The sequence below is a fragment of the Castor canadensis genome, chromosome 1, assembly GCF_047511655.1.
Source record: "Castor canadensis chromosome 1, mCasCan1.hap1v2, whole genome shotgun sequence".
Classification (NCBI taxonomy): Eukaryota; Metazoa; Chordata; class Mammalia; order Rodentia; family Castoridae; genus Castor; species Castor canadensis.
The window spans coordinates 140,313,242-140,319,882 of NC_133386.1; the positions used below are offsets into that span (position 1 = coordinate 140,313,242).

Below are 6,641 nucleotides of genomic sequence, written 5' to 3' on the forward strand. Positions count from 1 at the left end.
TGGTGAGAATTTTTTCATGTGTTTTCTGGCCATTTGAATTTCTTCTTTTGAGAAAGTTCTGTTTAGTTCACTTGCCCATTTCTTTATTGGTTCATTAGTTTTGGAAGAATTTAGTTTTTTAAGTTCCCTGTATATTCTGGTTATCAGTCCTTTGTCTGATGTATAGTTGGCAAATATTTTCTCCCACTCTGTGGGTGTTCTCTTCAGTTTAGAGACCATTTCTTTTGATGAACAGAAGCTTTTTAGTTTTATGAGGTCCCATTTATCTATGCTATCTCTTAGTTGCTGTGCTGCTGGGGTTTCATTGAGAAAGTTCTTACCTATACCTACTAACTCCAGAGTATTTCCTACTCTTTCCTGTACAAGCTTTAGAGTTTGGGGTCTGATATTAAGATCCTTGATCCATTTTGAGTTAATGTTGGTATAGGGTGATATACATGGATCTAGTTTCAGTTTTTTGCAGACTGTTAACCAGTTTTCCCAGCAGTTTTTGTTGAAGAGGCTGCTATTTCTCCATCGTATATTTTTAGCTCCTTTGTCAAAGATAAGTTGCTTATAGTTGTGTGGCTTCATATCTGGGTCCTCTATTCTGTTCCACTGGTCTTCATGTCTGTTTTTGTGCCAGTACCATGCTGTTTTTATTGTTATTGCTTTGTAATATAGAATAACTCATTACTTAATGAAGAATGGATCATCGATGAAATAAAAGAGGAAATTAAAAAGTTCCTGGAAGTCAATGAAAATGAAAACACAACCTACCAAAACCTATGGGACACAGCTAAGGCAGTCATGAGAGGAAAGTTTATAGCCATGAGTACATATATTAAAAAGATTGAAAGATCCCAAATCAATGACCTAATGATACATCTCAAACTCCTACAAAAACAAGAACAAGCAAATCCCAAAACAAATAGAAGGAGAGAAATAATAAAAATAAGAGCTGAAATCAGTGAAATAGAAACCAAAAAAACCATACAAAGAATTAATGAAACAAAAAGTTGGTGCTTTGAAAAAATAAACAAGATTGATAGACCCCTGGCAAACCTGACTAAAATGAGGAGAGAAAAAACCCAAATTAGTAGAATCAGGAATGCAAAAGAGGAGGTAACTACAAACACCATGGAAGTCCAGGAAATCATCAGAGACTACTTTGAGAACCTATATTCAAATAAATTTGAAAATCTAAAAGAAATGGACAGATTTCTAGATACATATGATCATCTAAAACTGAACCAAGAGGACATTAATCACCTGAATAGACCTACAACACAAAATGAAATTGAAGCAGCAATCAAGAGTCTCCCCAAAAAGAAAAGTCCAGGACCTGATGGATTCTCTGATGAATTCTACCAGACCTTTAAAGAAGAACTGATACCAACCCTCCTTAAACTGTTCCACGAAATAGAAAGGGAAGGAAAATTGCCAAACACATTTTATGAAGCCAGTAGTACACTTATCCCAAAACCAGGCAAAGACACCTCCAAAAAGGAGAACTATAGGCCAATCTCCTTAATGAACATTGATGCAAAAATCCTCAACAAAATAATGGCAAACCGAATTCAAGAACACATCAAAAAGATCATTCACCACAACCAAGTGGGCTTCATCCCAGGAATGCAGGGGTGGTTCAACATGTGAAAATCAATAAACATAATAAACCACATTAACAGAAGCAAAGACAAAAACCTTGATCATCTCAATAGATGCAGAAAAAGCCTTTGATAAGATCCAACATCATTTCATGATAAAGCTCTAAGAAAACTAGGAATAGAAGGAAAGTATCTCAACATTATAAAAGCTATAAATGAAAATCCTACAGCCTTATACTTAACGGAGAAAAACTGAAACCATTCCCTCTAAAATCAGGAACCAGACAAGGATGCCCACTATCTCCACTCCTATTCAACATAGTACTGGAATTCCTAGCCAGAGCAATTAGGCAAGAAGAAGGAATAAAAGGAATACAAATAGGTAAAGAAACTGTCAAAATATCCCTATTTGCAGATGATATGATCCTATACCTTAAAGACCCAGAAAACTCTACTCAAAAGCTCCTAGACACCATCAATAGCTTTAATCAGGTGACAGGATATAAAATCAACATAGAAGAATCATTAGCATTTGTATATACTAATAATGAGCAAATTGAAAAAGAATATATGAAAACAATTCCATTTACAATATCCTGAAAAAAAAAATCAAATACCTAGGTGTAAACCTAACAAAAGATATGAAAGACCTCTACAAGGAAAACTATACACTTCTGAAGAAAGAGATTGAGGAAGACTATAGAAAGTGGAGAGATCTCCCATGCTCATGGATTGGTAGAATCAACATAGTAAAAATGTCGATACTCCCAAAAGTAATCTACATGTTTAATGCAATTCCCATCAAAATTCCAATGACATTCATTAAAGAGATTGAAAAATCTACTGTTAAATTTATATGGAAACACAAGAGGCCATGAATAGCCAAGGCAATACTCAGTCAAAAGAACAATGCAGGAGGTATCACAATACCTGACTTCAAACTATATTACAAAGCAATAACAATAAAAACAGCATGGTACTGGCACAAAAACAGACATGAAGACCAGTGGAACAGAATAGAGGACCCAGATATGAAGCCACACAACTATAACCCACTTGTCTTTGACAAAGATGCTGAAAATACATGAGGGAGAAAAGACAGCCTCTTCAACAAAAACTGCTGGGAAAACTGGTTAGCAGTCTGCAAAAAACTGAAACTAGACCCATGTATATCACCCTATACCAATATTAACTCAAAATGGATCAAGGATCTTAATATTAGACCCCAAACTCTAAAGCTTGTACAGGAAAGAGTAGGAAATACTCTGGAAAGTTCTGCAAGAACTTTCTCAATGGAACCCCAGCAGCACAGCAACTAAGAGATAGCATAGATAAATGGGACTTCATAAAACTGAAAAGCTTCTGTTCATCAAAAGAAATGGTCTCTAAACTGAAGAGAACTCCCTCAGAGTGGGATAAAATATTTGCCCGCTACACATCAGGCAAAGGACTGATAACCAGAATATATAGGGAACTTAAAAAACTAAATTCTTCCAAAACTAATGAACCAATAAAGAAATGGGCAAGTGAACTAAACAGAAGTTTCTCAAAAGAAGAAATTCAAATGGCCAAAAAACACATGAAAAAATGCTCACCATCTCTAGCAATAAAGGAAATGCAAATTAAAACCACACTAAGATTCCACCTCACCCCTGTTAGAATAGCCATCATTAGCAACACCACCAACAACAGGTGTTGGCGAGGATGCGGGGGGGGGGTGGGGGGGTGTGGGGGTGGGGAAGGAACCCTCTGTTCCTTTTACACTGTTGGTGGGAATATAAACTAGTACAACCACTCTGGAAAAAAATTTGGAGGCTACTTAAAAAGCTAAACATTGATCTACCATATGATCCAGCAATACCACTCTTGGGGATACACCCAAAAGACTGTGACACAGGTTACTCCAGAGGCACCTGCACACCCATGTTTATTGCGGCACTATTCACAATAGCCAAGTTATGGAAACAGCCAAGATGCCCCACTACTGACGAATGGATTAAGAAAATGTGGTATCTATACACAATGGAATTTTATGCAGCCATGAAGAAGAACAAAATGTTATCATTCGCTGGTAAATGGATGGAATTGGAGAACATCATTCTGAGTGAGGTTAGCCTGGCCCCAAAGACCAAAAATCATATGTTCTCCCTCATATGTGGACATTAGATCAAGGGCAAACACAACAAGGGGATTGGACTTTGATCACATGATAAAGCGAGAGCACACAAGGGAGGTATAAGGATAGGTAAGACACCTAAGAAACTAGATGGCATTTGTTGCCCTCAACACAGAGAAACTAAAGCAAATACCTTAAAGCAACTGAGGCCAATAGGAGAAGGGGACCAGGAACTAGAGAAAAGGTGAGATCAAAAAGAATTAACCTAGAAGGTAACATGCACGCACAGGAAATCAATGTGAGTCAATGCCCTGTATAGCTATCCTTACCTCAACCAGCAAAAACCCTTGGTCCTTCCTATTATTGCTTGTACTCTCTCTACAACAAAATTAGAGATAAGGGCAAAATAGTTTCTGCTGGGTATGGAGTGGTAATGAGGGGTAAGGGAGGGAGTGGGGATGGGAGGGGTTGGAAAGAGAGGGGGAGTGTGGAAGAGGGGAGAAATGACCCAAACATTGAATGCACAAATGAATAAAATAAAAATTAAAGAAAAAAGAACTGGAAAGAGAAAATAAGAAGGATAAATAAGTACAAGCAGTTTTATTATTGGGGAAACCAGAAAGAATATGATAAGAATTTAACATGCCATAGTTGACCAACAAGGAGCCTGCTGTTGAGCCATAATCTCAGGAAATTTCTGCCTGTCTCTGAGTACTGCCTGCTTATTTCTTGCTCCCAGAGGTCACATCACAGCTTCATCTTCTAAGATAAAGTCCTCTTACTTTGGCAGTTACCTCTTCATTCTCATGTTTTGCAGTTTCTGTGGCCTCTCTCCAGCCTCCTGGGGTGATTACTTTTCACAGACCATCTTTTCAATATGTGGCCAGATCTCCCTAGCCTCACCCCATAAATGAGAGGATTCAAGGCTCCTGGAAGCAATAAGTACATGGCACTGAGTAGATTCTGGACATTATGAGACACAGTCTTGGCTACTCGAAAGACAATGGAAGTAGAAAGACCAGAGAGGTAGATGGTGAAGATGACCAGTAAGTGGGAGCCACAGGTGTGCAAGGCCTTGGCTCAGGCTGCCCCAGAAGAGATCTGGAAGGCAGCATAGATGATTTGAGTGTAGGAGGTTCCCAGATCAAAGGTCACAGTGACCAACCGCATAGCCAACCCCAACCAGTTGTTGAAGGTAAGGTCTCCACTAGCTATGATCAGCAGTGCAGTGTACTCACAGGCAAAGTGTTGAATCATTGCTGTCTGGCAGAATTAAGCTTGTGCAGTTAACACCACCAAGGGCCCTGCTACTCCCAGGTTCCATGTCAGGGCAAAATGGCCATTGGTTCAAGCAGGTGGGAGGTCATCAGGTCAGAATAACGGAGTGGGTGGCAGATGGCTTCATAGCGGTCTAGGGCCATGGCAAGCAGGAGATTGTAGTCCAGAAGGAGGGTGAAGTAAATAAAGGACATCTGGGCCAGGCAGCCATGCAGTGAGATGGGATTAACATAATGCACAAAGCCTTCTAGCATTTTAGGCATCACAGCTGTGGCAGTACAAATGTTAACAGTCAGGAGCAGAGCAATGAGCACGTACATGGGCTGATGCAGGTTCTGCTGGGCCATCACTGTGTAGATAACAAGAGCATCGGCAGATATGATGGTCACATAGAGAAAGGTAAGAGGCAGGACCAGGAAAGGCCACCATTCCTGCAATCCAGGGAAACCCACTAGAAGAAAGGTGACATAGGAGATGTTGAAGATGCTGGTATTTCCATCCTTACCCATTAGCTTCTGTCCTGGGCTAGCACCAGGCAGGAGTTGGGATCAGAGGCTGTTAGAACAAAATGGTTGTTTTAGTTATCTGGGGATTGAATGATGAAAATTCACCTTTCAGTTGGTGGAGTGGCTCAAGTGGTAAGAGCACCTGCCCAGCAAGCAAGCATGAGGCCCTGAGTTCAAACCCCAGGGCCACAAAAAAAAAAAAAAAAGAAATCTCACCTTTTTCTATGTGTTTATTCTTTTGGGGCAGACAATATACACCAAGTGTTGTGGGAGCTACATAGATTTCTTGTCTTCAGGGAGCTTTTGACCTTTTGTGTGTGAAATCTAAACTCACAGGATACTTGCTGATGTGCAGTGTTACAGCTATTTGTTCGATAAAAGGTTAGGAGGAAACATAAATGTGATATAGGAAGAGGGAAAAAAGAGCAATGCTAGAGGTGAAACAAGAAAGGTTGAAGAAAAGAAACCCTTGATTAGGTGGAAGAGAAGCATATGAAGAATCTTTGATCCAAGCAGCCCGGGAAAGGATCAGGTGGTGCTTACTGGGGAGAAAGGATCCATCTAGGAATGATGGCCTCACTTGTGTGCTCAGGGCACACCATGGCTGGGACAGAGGAAAAGTTTCTGCGGAAACTGGTCTTCTGGACCAAAAGCAACAGGCTGCAGAGACTGAGACTGGTTCCTTCCTCAGTCCCTCTAGACTGACCTTGTCCTCGTGCCTGGCTGGGTCCTCAGTGTCATAGATGATGAACTTGCTTTCCTTTCTGGAGATGAGTTCTGAAAAGCGAGGGGTAACAGCATGCCTGTGGAGTACTCACTAGAGCTCCAAGCACAGGATTTGTTGGCGCATTGTTTGTGAGCAGGTAGATGAGGAATAGGAAGAAGGTGGAGGTGGTAAACATGTACATAGACTTTTAGAGCAGTGATTTCAAAGCGTTGGCCAGGTTTTTCTTTACATAATTAAGGGAGTAGATATTGAAAGATATATTTAGTAATGCAGCCATATTTTATCCAGATTCACAGGGAGCACAATTTAATGGTGGTGGTGGTGGTGGGTGTGATGATAAAAAGTACTAACCCTGATATACCAAAAAAAATCTTATGCTCATTGAACGTTGACTATATGTCAGGAAGCATTCTAAATGCTTTCAT

At 40.1% G+C, this 6,641-nt stretch overlaps 1 pseudogene; it reads right to left on the minus strand.

Annotated features, from left to right (window-relative positions):
• Positions 1–4,483: 4,483 nt before the first annotated feature.
• LOC141424199 (olfactory receptor 52Z1P-like) lies at positions 4,484–5,492 on the minus strand (annotated as a pseudogene).
• Positions 5,493–6,641: the final 1,149 nt, after the last annotated feature.